We start from the raw sequence: 13,373 nt of genomic DNA, 5'->3' as shown, positions 1-13,373 counted from the left end.
AAGAGCACCGGAATCAAGCAGGTACACAAGTCACACAGAGGAGTGTGAGGAGGGCGGTCAAACTCCGTGTTAGGCAGAAACCTGTGCTGTTCCCTTAGGGACCACTGCAAAAAGTTTAAGACTACAGGTGTTAGCGGTAAACCCAATTGGTAGCAGCCTGCACCACCCAGATTTACCTAGTAGCTGTGGATGAGCAGTCAAGACTTCTCTCAAGAAGAGTTAGGCAGTATATAGAGCATACACAATAGGGCTAAAAATACAGTCGCACAAGCAAACACTGACCAGAGCTTTGGTATAAAAGTATATAATTATTTATTTAAAAACACACTTGTAAAAAGACACTGGCACAAATATGTCAAGCAAGTTCAAACACAGTCACTAGAAGTATATACACCTCCCTAATTAATTATTTGACAAGTCTAGGTTAATACACCAATTATTTAGCAAAACAGAGGTGAGCGTGTAACCATAGATGGCACTCCAATAATTTGTTTAAAAAGGGAGAGAAAAGGCAGAATAGGAAAATCACACAGTACCAACACTTAAGAAACCACAGCAAGTCAAGAAAGGCAGGGTCTACTGTAGAGCAAAAAGTTCATAGGCCAGGCTCACTCTTGGAGAGAGCAAGGCGGAATGTGCCCAAGATCACACAGTGGACATACACTCAAAGTCTTTGCAGAAAAGTCAAAAGAGGTTGGATCAAGTTAGAAAGGTAATGTTAACAGGTCTGAGGTCACCCCAGGATAGAGAGTCAAGGATTTACAGGACACCTTGGACAGTCTGTTGCAAGGGAGGCCAGGCGGGACACAGTACCTGAAATGGTGAGAAAGCTCCAGCAGAGGCAGTTGTTCCCGGCAGCGGGTGCAAATCAGGGCTTCGTCCAGGGGAAGAGAAGATCTCAACGTGGAGGAAAGCTGGAGGTCGTTGCACTGCCAGGGAAGAAACCAGCCGCAGAGTTTCTCGGTTAAAAGGTACTACCCTTTTATTCGCGGTAGTGGTGAAGCGTGGCTATCCGGCCGCTGGGGTGCTTGCCACGGGCGATTCGACCACGAGACAATCCAGGAAGGCAAAAAAGGCGAACTGGTTGGTCCCACCAGCTCAAAGGGAAGAAGACTCTCCTGGAAGAAGATCTCCTCTGTCGTCGGGAAAGTGGTGAGTTTCGTAGAGCAGTGCTCCACCGGTGGAGTCGTTGTTGTAGATGGCTCAGCTTCTCCCCTCTTCGGATTCTTTAGGACCTGTGGCGACTTCTGAAGTTCCAGTCCCCAAAGCCCTGCTTTTATGCAGCAAAACCCCTATTCATCAGCCTAGCTGTCACTCAAACATGCTAAGTGGTGAGCCGGGCGGCTCACCACTGGGCCAATCACACAAGAGTGCGACTTCAGTTGCCAAGGCAACTCAGTCCAGGGTGCCTAATCCCCTTCCCACACATCCTGTTGACCCCAGAAAGAGTGGGACCATTTGGAGGGCTTCTGTGGAGAAGCCCGCCAAAAAGTGGAACAAAGGGCTCGATTTGGGTTAGAGTTTCAGAGGCGAACACAAACGCCATTTTAAAACCGAGTTCTGGCAAAAAGACCCAACCGGGGAATAAATATTAAATAAATAACCCAGCGGTATCTTTAACATTGCACCAAAAAGTGGTGCGTTTAAAATGAATGGGAAAATCCCATAGGAAATATTCCACGGGAATATTTCGCGTGGTATCCACTGCCACCAGCCAGAAACTCGACAAGGGGGGACTGGACAGTGCCCCCTTGGAAAACAGACCCAGGGGTAATCGAATTACCACAATATGATGGATTGTACTGGTTCTGTTCACAATTTAAGACTAGTAAAGCCAATGGTGACTTTACATGCCCTGGGAGACAGTAGTCAGTCCCAGGGTATGGAGTCTATATTTGGGGGTCACTAGGACACCCCTGTGTTACTGCACTGAGGGTGCTGTGTAACACACTTACCAAAAACACATGAAGCCCTATGGAGTAAAAGACCCCATAGCCCATAAAACACATTACATAGTCAAAGGACATTCTCAAATCATGCCTAAGAGTGGGAGGAAAAGAGTCTTTAGCAGGAGAAAAAAATAAACCCCAAAAATCCAGCAAAGCTGCTGGGGGACTCACTAGGTTTGGGAAATTAGCCTTAACAGAGAATTCTCCCTAACACTCTGTAACACTCCGGAAACTAGTATGAGTGATGAGAACCAGTTAGAGCATCCAAGGACTTTTTGGAGGCTATAAGAACCCAGAGAGAGGCATAGAAACACCTTAAGGGGTTGAACTTGAACCCAATACCCCACGAGGTATTACCAGGGGACAGAAAGCATGAGAAATGCCCCAAAGGGGTGAATCTGAACCCAATCACCCTCAAGGGTTTACTAGAGAACAGGAAGTATGAGAAACACCCAGAGGGGGTGAGACTGAACCAAATAACCTATGAGGGGTTACCAGAGAGCCGTAAACCCATGAAACACCCTAAGGGGGGGAACCTGAATTAAAGTTTCTCCAGAGTGAAATTGTACACTTTAGGAACAAACTTCTTATCTTGAGCAAGGCTTTGTGTAGAGGGGTCAGGAGTCCCTTTCTGTGTAGAAAATCAAGGAACTTTGTTGTGAACTGTAAAACGAGGTAAAGGTCTGCAAGCGAGGAGAGAAACCAAATTTGAACTTTGTTTTTGAACTGCATGAGCTGGCTAACGGTCTGAAAAAACCCAAGAGAACAGGATTCAAGAGAGACATTTGTGGAGCGAGTCATGCACCAACCAGCACAAGCCAAGAACGTGGAATAAGAACACTTCCCTAGGTTAAATCATTTATATTTCCTTTGTTAGTGGTAGGACCAGCCAGTAGGGTAGCACAGGTTTGGACCAAGGACAATGTTGATTTATGTAAGATGTCCTCACAAGCACCCTTTTGCTATTTTGTAGATTAGGGAACCTCCACGTTAGACGTAGGGCTAGGTAAAGCATTTTCTTTTACTTTAATAAATGTAAGAGTCTTTAAGATGCCCCATTGTCTGTCTCCTCTGTGTGACCTACGACAGTTCATAGCCCCCTCACTCACTGCTGGATACAAATGAATCAGTGAATGAATGAATTAACGTAGCTTTATTTTCAGTGTAAGAACCATGAAAGCAACAACGCATAAATCACTCAATGCAATATACAATTATTACGGAATACACATTACAGCATATTACATGTGGAAGAGGGGCAAGATAAGGCAGTTCATATAATCTATTATAACACCCTAGTGGTGTTTCCACAAACCTGATTAGTTGATTTGCGGGCTATACGAGCTGGTATAGCCCGCAGATTGAATATAGCCCAGAAGAACAAGTTACTTACCAACGGTAACGTTCTTTCGATTGGATGTTCCTCCCATGTATTCCTCATCTTAGATATATTTGTATCGTCAGCTTTGCTGCTTCGGAAAACATTTTTCCCACCAGAGGGCGCTGTGCTCCATGTTGTGGCATCCTGCCGTAGAGCGTCAACATCATCCGTAGTACAAATAGCTCAAGCTGCGCCTGTTGGCTTCAGTTCAGTTTTTTCGATATCCTTAACTGAGTTGTTGATAAGGCGTGCCCTTAGACCGTAAACTCTCAAGGAACATTGAGTGTAAAATACGGAAACTGTACGGCAGGGTAAGTTGGGAGCATCAATGAGGAATACGTGGGAGGAACATCCAATTGAAAGAACGTTACAGTTGGTAAATAACTTGTTCTTTGAATGGATTGTATCCTCACATGTATTTCTCATCTTAGATAGACTCCCAAAGCAGTGAAAATTTGGAGTAGGGAATACTAATTAATTCTACTCATGGACTGTATGTAGAACGGCCTTAGCAAAAGCACCTCCTTGGGATGAGGTAGAATCTAAACAATAGTGTTTCACAAAAGTGTGCATTGACGACCAGGTGGCCGCTGCACGATTATCTTACACTAGGAAACCCCTCTGAAGAGCCGTTGAATGCAACATGCCCCTAGTAGATTGAGCTATTAGCCCATCTGGAGGTTCTTTACCTTCCAGCCTGTAACATTCTCCAATTACTAAAATTATCCATCTGGATAAGGTCTGTTTTCTTACTGCTAAGCCCAATTTGTGGCGGGTATATACAATGAAAAGTTGGTCACTTGGCCAAAGTTTTGCCAGTCTAGAAATAAAAAAGTTACAAGCCCTTTTTGGGTCAAGCCTGTGGAGCCTTTCATCCTACTTACTTGCATGAGGGTGAGGATAGAAAGATGGTAATGTGATCTTTTGAGACAAGTGAAAGTCAGAGACTATTTTTGGTAGAAATGAAGGTTTGACTTTAAGTATAACTTTATCTTTATGGAAGATGGTGTGACTTACCCTGCAGGCTGATGTAATAGCCACTAGTAGGAATGTCATCAAAGTGAGAAGCCTTAGTGGACAAGAATGTAAAGGCTCGAAAGGAATGCATGTAAGGAATTTTAATACTAAATTTAGATCCCAAACAGGGACTTGAAAGGGACTGGGGGGTAAACGTTAGTGAGACCCTTTAATAACTGCACAATCAATGGAATTTTGAAGTAAGACACCTATTCCGAGGAGCACTTACAAATAGAAAGCACAGCTAGGTATCCTTTTATTGTACCAATCTGGAAACCCAGATTGGCCAAATGTAATAGGAAAGAAAGTACCATAGGTGTACCACATAGGAATGGATCCACATTCTTATCCTTGCACCAGTTACTGAACTTGTTCCAACGACACCGGTACAAGGATTTTGTTGCTGGCCTTCTGGCCGAAAGCAAAATCTTCATTACGTTGTCAGGGAGGTCCCAATCCTGTTATCTCAGCCTCTCAGAAACCATGCCTGAAGACTGAGTGTCTTGATCTCTGGATGGAGAACATGAACTTCCTCTTGCGAGAAAAGATCCTCTCTTTGTGGAAGGCGTATTGGAGGGCAGATTGACATGTCCAGAAGATCCGGGTACCATGTCCTCCTGGCCCAATCCGGGGCAATTAGGATCATGGTTTTCTTGAACTTTCACAACCTCCTGATTACGTGAGGAATCACAGGAACTGGAGAAAACGTGTATAGGAGTAAAAATTCCCAGTCCACCACGAACGCATCCCCTAGAGCTCCTCTTAGAGGAAATTCCCGTGGCCAGTACAGTTTGCACTTCCTGTTGACAATGGTCGCAAACAAATCCACTTGCGGGGTTCCCCAAAGGGTGAAGATCTCTTGAAGGACTTTCTGAGCTAGTTCCCACTCGTGGGACACTGTGCTCTGCCTGCTCAGAGCGTCTGCCGCTGTGTTCTTCTCTCTGGCTAGGTGAACTGCCGATAGAGAGATTCCTTCTTGTATTGCCCAGAACCAGAGCTGCATTGCCTCTCTACAGAGTGGTAGTGACCCTACGCCTCCTCTCTTGTTGAGGTAGTACGTGGCCACTGTGCTGTCCGTCATTATCAGGACATTCTTTCCCCGTACAGAAGGCAGAAAGACCTTCAGTGCTAGTCTGATTGCCCTCAGCTCCAAAAGGTTGATACGTAGTTTTGGACTCCGATGGAGACCAACGACCGCTGATTGTCAGATCGTTGGTGTTAGCTCCCCACCCTGTGACTGAGGCATCCGTCACTACTATTATCTCCAGCCCTGGTTGCCAAAAAGATTCTCCTTGAGAATATTGTCCTTGCAAACCCACCATAGAAGATTTTGAGCCACTTTGGCCAGTACTTGCAAAAGATCTGACATAGTCCCCGAAAATTGGGACCATTGAGTCCTGAGGGCCCATTGAAGGGAACTCATTTTCCATCTGGCCTCTGGCACCAGAAAAATGCAGGATGCCATGAGGCCAAGAAACCTCAGAAAATCAAAGGCCGGCAGATGCTGGGCATTCTGGAACTTTGTTACCATCTGCACCATGTGATGAGTTCTCACCCCGGGAGGCGAGGCTTTCCCCAGAGGAAGAATCCAGGACTGCTCTGATGAATTGGAGTCTTTGGAATGGTATCATTTGTGACTTCTTGTAATTGAGGGAGAAGCCCAGTCTGCATAGGGAGTGAAACACTTGTGTACGAGCGCGATAGAAATAAAATTTCAATATAAGGTGATACTGAGATGTTCCTGGGCTTGCTCGGGTGAACGAGCCCTGATCAACTAGTCGTCCAGTTAGGGGTAAATGTGAATCCCCCTCTCCTGACACTTGCTGCCACTACTGCCATCAGCTTGGTGAAAACCCGAGGGGCGGAGATCGGCCCGAATGGCAGAACACAAAACTGACAGTGAGAACCACCAACCACGAACCTCAGGTACTTTCCGTGTTTGAGATGGATTGGCACATGAAAGTAAGCATCCTGAAGGTCCAATGATACCAACCAGTCATGGAATTGGAGAGCCTGAAGGATCTGAGAAAAGGTAACCATCTTGAACTTGTCCTTCCTGAGGAACTTGTTCAAGTCTCTTAAGTCCAAGATGGGTCTCAATCCTCCGTCCTTCTCGGGAATCAGAAAATAAGGGGAATACCAACCCTTGTTCCCCTCCACTACAGGTACTTGTTCTATCACACCGTTCTCTAGCAGGGTTAAAATTTCCTTCACAAGGAACGGCTCTGTAATTTTGACAGAGTTGGTTCCCGATGGATGATCTTGAGGACTTTTTTAGAAAAGAAAGGCAGTAACCTTGAGCTACTGTTTCCAGTGCCCAAGCATCTGAAGTAATGCCCTGCCATTCATTCAGATGCTGAGAAATTCTGCCTCCCACAGAGTCTTGGGGGTCAAGGCCTCAGAGTGGCTTAGAGGTGGCTGCAGCAGGGCTGAGGGTAACGATGCCGCTGCTGGGGCCGATTTAGCACCCCTTCCTCGTCCACCACGAGGGAATCTTCTTTGTCCAGCCTGTCCTCTTCCTCTACTAACTGAGGAAGAGAAGCAAAAAGAACGACCCCTCCAGGAAGATGAGCCTGAATAAGGTTGTTGAGGTTGTCGAATGGAGACGCTAAGTGACTTATCCGCCACCTTAGAGGTCTGCAGCTTCTCCAGACTCTCATCTGCCTTGCCTCCAAACAACCTTGAGCGGTCGAAGGACATGTTGAGCAGTCTGGCCTGCACATCCGGTGCAAACCTTGAGAAAGGCGTTCTCAACCACACAAACCTGCGCAGTACAGTGCTTGCAGCCATGGATCTGCTGATGCTGTCAGCAGTATCCAGTACTGATTGGAGAAACTCTCCCATTGCCTCCCTGCCATCCTTAACTATATTCAGGAAGCCGTCCGTTTCCCGGCCTTTCGGCATGTGATCAGCCACAAAGGCAACACAGTACCGCAGGGTATAACTAAATCTAGCCAAGGTACAGGTTAGTGGACTTCAAGGCCATGCTGCCTGAAGTGAAGACCTTGCGAGCCCATGCATCAACCTTCTTACCTCTATCCGGGGGAATAGAGGGATAGGCAGATTGTTTTGCTGAGGTAGCAGTCTGGGCTACTAAACTCTCAGGTGTAGCATGTTTGGTGAGATAGTCTAGATCGCTGCTAGAGGGTCTATACTTTCTAGAGACGTTCCTGTTCACATCAGATCCAGATTCTGGAGCGTCCCAATTGGCCACAATCTTCCCCTGAAGGGCCTTATGGAAGGGTAAAATTGGGTCCTTCTGAGGACCCTGGTCCAGGATGTCCGTCATGTCATCCTGCTCATATGTTGGGGAAGCCCTACTCCACCTCAAGTACTCAGTGACCCTGTTCATAAGGTTTCTGTAACTTGGGTCAGCATGGTCCGACGGGTCAGGCCTACCAAACTCAAGCTCTGGAGATGTGTCGAGTCCACTGGCAGATTGGAGGGAGTCACAGAGGTCCTTCATCTATGACACTAGGTCAATTAAATCTTCAGGTACTTCCTTAGTGCCAAATTGCACTCCAAATGGTAATGTGTGCTCATCAGAAGCACTTTCCTCTTCATAGATAGAGGACATTTGGCCTCATTACAAGTTCGGCAGTAGCCTTGCCAGTAAAAATGGCAGGCTGCCGCCGAACTTGCGAATTTTACTGGCGCCCAGGAATGGGCAATTACCGGGTTATTACGGTCCCGCTAGACCCGGTATTTGCCCATTCCCGGGCCAGTAAAAAATGCTCCCCATTCCCATTTGAGCCCCATAGGTCTCAATGGGAATGGGGAGGCCGGATGCAACGGCACCTTTTAGAATGGTGCCGGTGCATCCTACATGCTCTGGCCATGGGTACCGGTCCGCCTGCCAGGTCAGACCTGCTGGGTGAAACGGCCCCTGCAAGCAGAACTCGTAGTTTGCCGGTCCGGTAACTACGGTACCGGCAAGCTTACCGGTACCGTAGTTACCGGACCGGCAAACTTGTAATGAGGCCCATTGATTTAAAGTATTTTTTTGGTACAGGTTTGCAGATCTTTTCCTGAACCGGCATGGGCTTTGATGGAATCAAAGATTCCATCGACGGCATCGAAGACGGCTTCGAAAAAGGGGTCGATTTAGTAGGAAACGCCCTCGGTTTTGGCATTGAAGCAATCGGGGCCGTTGGCGTCGACAAATTCATCGAAGGCTTCGAGGATTTATGCTTTTTCGACGGTATTGGTGATGGACTCGACTCACAAGCCGATACCTTCGATGCCGTTTCTTCGGGTCGAGTATCTCGACGAACATCCTATTTACTAATTGCCTTTAACGAAGTAGTCTTTGACGTCGATGAGTCATCCAAAGGAGCGACCATGGCATGGCACTTGCGTGATTCTTTTGAGGGAGTTGAGGCCGCATTGTCAAAGATCTGCATCATTTCTACACTAAAGGCATCCCATTTACTAGGGGAATCCGACCTAGTCGGGCATCTGTTTGCCTCTGTAGAGGTATACAATGATGAAGAAGGAGGCCTATGGCATCTCTTTTTCGCCTTCTCCGAAGAAGACGAAAACTGCCTCAATCGACTCCTCGACCAGGACCTCTTCAAACATTCATGCAGAGAGTCTTTAGATTTCTCGGATTTCTTTTCCTTCTTCGAAGAACTTAATGCTCAAAGTACAAACATAAATAAAGGAAATTCTAGTGATAGGGGACGTACAATTTTGGGTCTGGAACATTTCTCAAAACATGATGAATCTGGGATTCTCCCAAATAATCATTTAACATAAGAACAGAGGGACTTCAAGATGGCCGCCGTGGAGGGAGGACGTGTTTGAGCTGAGCTCCGTCTCCCCTCCCGCGCCACAGCAGCAGCAAGATAAGGCAAACCTCTCACCCGACTACACCGGGAGAAGAGTCCATGCACCAGCCACCGGAGCTTGAGCTCCAGATTGAGGAAGAGCGGCTCCTCCAACAAAGGGGGACAGAATGCGGACTTGGCGCTGCGCGGAAGAAATACCCGTTGAGTCCACAATACGGCAGAGGCCCCGAGAAGGGAGCAGGGGAGCTCTGCCCTTTCATGCACCGTGCGATCGGCATCCCGTGAGGAACGCTCCTCCGACGGACCACGCACCTGAGGAACTCCTCGAGCGCCCTCACGGTGCGAAGGCTAACGCACCGCGGTCAAACGCTCTCGAGCGCAGCAAGCAGGCAGACCTGGACCGACCCGGAAGGGAAGGTGAGCCCCACCAAGCGCTGAGAGGAGAGAGACGAGAGGCAAGAGGACCCCTGGAACGAGGAGTGGACACAGGCCTTCCGAAGCACACACAGATCGGGCCCGTCGGCAGGCCCAGCCGCCCCTCCTCGGGTGAATAAACAAGGGAGGGACTGTGTAACCCACAGACATAGTAGACGAAACCAGCGACGGACCCGCAATTTCAAGGGAATCTGGGACCCTGATAGACCCGCACCAGTCCTGCACTGATCACCACCCCTTCACCGGAGTAAGAGTAGGGCAGCGCAGTGGCCCGCTGAGAGCGCAGACGAGGAGCTACCGCCTGCATACAGAGAAGGGGTGGTGGCCCATCCGGAGGGGGGACAAGGACACGTGAGGGCCCAACACAACCTTGCAGGCTCCTCCAACCCAGGGGACACGGAGAAAGAGGCAAATCCAGAGCCTAGTACAGCAAGAGCTTGAAAAGAACCCAGAGAGGCCCAAGTAGAAACACAAATCAGCAATCATCGAATGGCGCGCATAGCATAAAACCAGATGTCAAGGTCTAGAGGGAAGCAAAGCCAGACAAACACACCGGCCCAACCTCAGAAGCAAGACCAGAGTCTGGTCCACCTCTGGGGCGGAGACAAAGGGACACCAGACAAAACAAAACCGCACAAAGACCAAAAAGGAGGTACCGAAAAAAGCACTCCCCACGGAGAGATGGCCACGAAGGAAGACCTAAAAATGTGGTTCAGGGAGTTTCAGATGCAATTTATGGACTCAATGAACTCGCATCTGGACGCCATGAAGAAGGAATTTAAATCGGCGATGCAGGAACTAAATACTGAGGTGGCAGAATTAGGTGAAAGGACAGATACTTTGGAGAAAATCATACAGAACATGGAGGAAGAGACGCAACAAGTAGCTGAAACACAGGAACATCTGGCCCGTCTAACGCACAATTTAGAGATTCAGTGCGAAGATTTAGAAAATAGATCCCGGAGGTCGAACATCAGGATCAAAAACATGCCAGAGACAGTGGAGTATAAGGACCTCTAAATGGCTGTGCAACAAGTATTCAAAGATATCCTCGACTAGGGGAAGGAAGGAGACGAGGTGCCGATTGATCGCATACACAGGGTGGGCCCAAGGAGACCGATGACCCAGGGAGGCCCCCGAGAGACGTGTTGGTGGCCCCCAGGAGATACACGCAAAAGGAACAGATCCCAAGAAAGGCCAGGGTTATGGACCATATCCGGATGAATGGGAGGAAGTACAATTGTATCAGGATATAGCATTAACTACGCTTCAGAAAAAGAGAGACATGGCCCAAATAACAAAAGAACTTGCCTCGCGCCAAATAAGATACAAGTGGACATTTCCATTTGGCCTAATATTCACCTGGGAGGGCTCGCAAAAAAGAATAACCACCAGAGAAGAAGGTCTGACACTGCTAAACCTACAGGACCAGGACGAAGACCCCCCGCAAGTGAACAATACAGCCTCCATCGCAAGACAGAGCCGGGGAGCATGGAAAACGATAAATAGGAGGGGGAGCCGCCCCAGCAAAAAGAAATGAGGTCCGCAGTCCACAGGGAATGCAGGAGTGTGCAAGAAGAAACAGTGCACAAGGAGGCTCGACAGCGCCACCAGGAACTCGAGAGTCCAAGTCACAGGTGCCGGGAAGGGGGGTGGGGGTGAAGACCTGGCAGTCTCTGAAAGTTCTTCAAAGTTTTCCCTGAAAGTCTTGGAGGGCGTGAAGCACAAGGCGGCACGCCTGAGCGATACTAGAGTATCACTTCACCCACAGGGCAGTTGGGAGAGGGGGGGAGGAAAAATGCGCCAGTTGGGGTTTGCGCAAACTTTGGGAAGGGGAAGGGGGGCGGGATTGGGGGACGACCGAGCATAACTCTGAAACCACTAAAAGGAGGAAAGAACCTGAGGGAAGCCGTTTAGTCTATAAGAATCGATGGGGATAAAGATCCTGACTCAAAATCTTAGGGCCTAAACTACCCCGTCAAGCGTAAAAAATTGAACACTCCATCAGGCAGGGGGCATTTGATGTCGTAATATTCCAAGAGACACATATAAGAGATAAAGACAAGCAGAAGCTGCGCTTCAGAGGGTTCAACCAAATCATTCAGGCGAATGCACTCGATAAAAAAGCAGGAGTGCTGATAGCGATTAAAGACTCTCTACATGCGAAGATAGAATCAACCTGGAGAGACAAACAAGGGAGATCCCTAATTGTAGAAGGTAGGCCTTAACACTGGCCACATTGTACGCTCCCAATTCAGGGCAGGATGGCTTCTTGAGAGACTTCCTGGACAAAATAGAACGACTAGCCACTGGGGATATAATATTGGGAGGAGACTTTAACCTGGCGTGGGATCCGACTTTAGATAGATCCGGACCTAGACAACATGACCAAGGAGCCCCATCCAACAACCTAAAGCAAAAATGTGCACACCTAGGGCTAGCAGATGCCTGACGCAATGGTAATCCTCAACAGAAAAGCTAAACATACTACTCGCACGTACATAACACGGCCTCGAGAATAGATTATATATGGGTCTCAGTGGGGCTCCTGGGAAAAATAAAACAGATAGAGATTGAACCAATCACTCTCTCGGATCATGCCCCCCTCTGGGCAGAATTAAATTGGACTAACCACCACCAGCTGCTATGGAACAGGCGCATACCGGAGGATATCATAAGGGACCCGGTAATGAACCAGACACCAAGAGAACATATCTTAGAATTCATAGCTCACAATGACCTCCCAGGTACTAATAGGGATACACTATGGGACGCCCTAAAGGCGGTTACGAGAGGACAGATAATAGCACTCAAAAGTACAGAAAGAAAAAATGCATCGCCTATGGGAAAAAGAACTAGAGGGGAAAATAGGGGAGATTCAAGCAGAACTGATTCATACGCCCACCAGAAAACTAATGCGAACTTTAAGACATGTCCAGGGGCAGTTGGAAACTCTCAGAACGAAAAAAGCAGAAAAAGCATTATTATATGCAAAGCATTGGTACTTTGTCAAAGCGAATAAAGCCGACAAACTTCTAGTGAGGCAATTGAGAGGTAGACAGCAGAAACAGACAATAAAAGCCCTCAAAGATGAATCAGGCCAACTTAAAACCCAAACCGCAGAGATGAGTCAGATAATGGGAAGATTTTATCAAAAATTGTACTCCACAGATCACCCGAAAATGGAACTCCAAGAAGCCTTTTTAGCCGGGGTCCAACTCCCAACATTGACAGAACAAGATAAGCAAGCCTTAAACATGGACATTACTGTATAGGAAGTAAACGCAGCAATTCAGTCCCTCCTGAAAAACAAAGCCCCGGGCCCAGACGGGTATACCGCCATATTTTATAAAACATACAAAGATATCCTTGCCCCGATACTTACATCCCTGTATAACACATTTGGGGAAAAGGGTACCATGACTCAAATAATGAATGAGGCAAAAGTCCTAGTGTTTCACAAGACAGGGAAAGATGGACAACTCCCCTCCGCCTACCGCCCCATAGACTTAATTAATCTAGACGCAAAATTGTATACTAAGATTTTAGCAACAAGACTAGCCCCAATTCTTCCTAGGCTAATCCATCAAGATCAATCAGGTTTTATTCCAAATCGCCAGACTCATGATAATATCCGAAGGGTAATCCACTTGGTCGAAAAGATAGGCATTAAACGAACCCCAGCTGCATTAGTAGCCCTAGACGCAGAAAAAGCGTTCGATAGAGTGGAATGGTCGTACCTCTTCCAGGTTCTGCAGAAAATGGGAATGGGACAGGGCTATATAGATATGGTCAGGGCCA

The 13,373-nt window shown here is 47.6% G+C and overlaps 1 protein-coding gene across 1 annotated transcript in view; it reads right to left on the bottom strand.

Moving 5' to 3' along the window:
- WDR93 (WD repeat domain 93) overlaps positions 1–13,373 on the bottom strand; it is a 640,373-nt gene that overhangs the window by 174,866 nt on the left and 452,134 nt on the right. The window lies entirely within an intron of this gene.

The sequence above is a fragment of the Ambystoma mexicanum genome, chromosome 11 (assembly GCF_040938575.1).
Source record: "Ambystoma mexicanum isolate Mex_15411 chromosome 11, UKY_AmexF1_1, whole genome shotgun sequence".
NCBI lineage: Eukaryota > Metazoa > Chordata > Amphibia > Caudata > Ambystomatidae > Ambystoma > Ambystoma mexicanum.
This window is presented reverse-complemented; position numbering and strand designations above follow the sequence as displayed.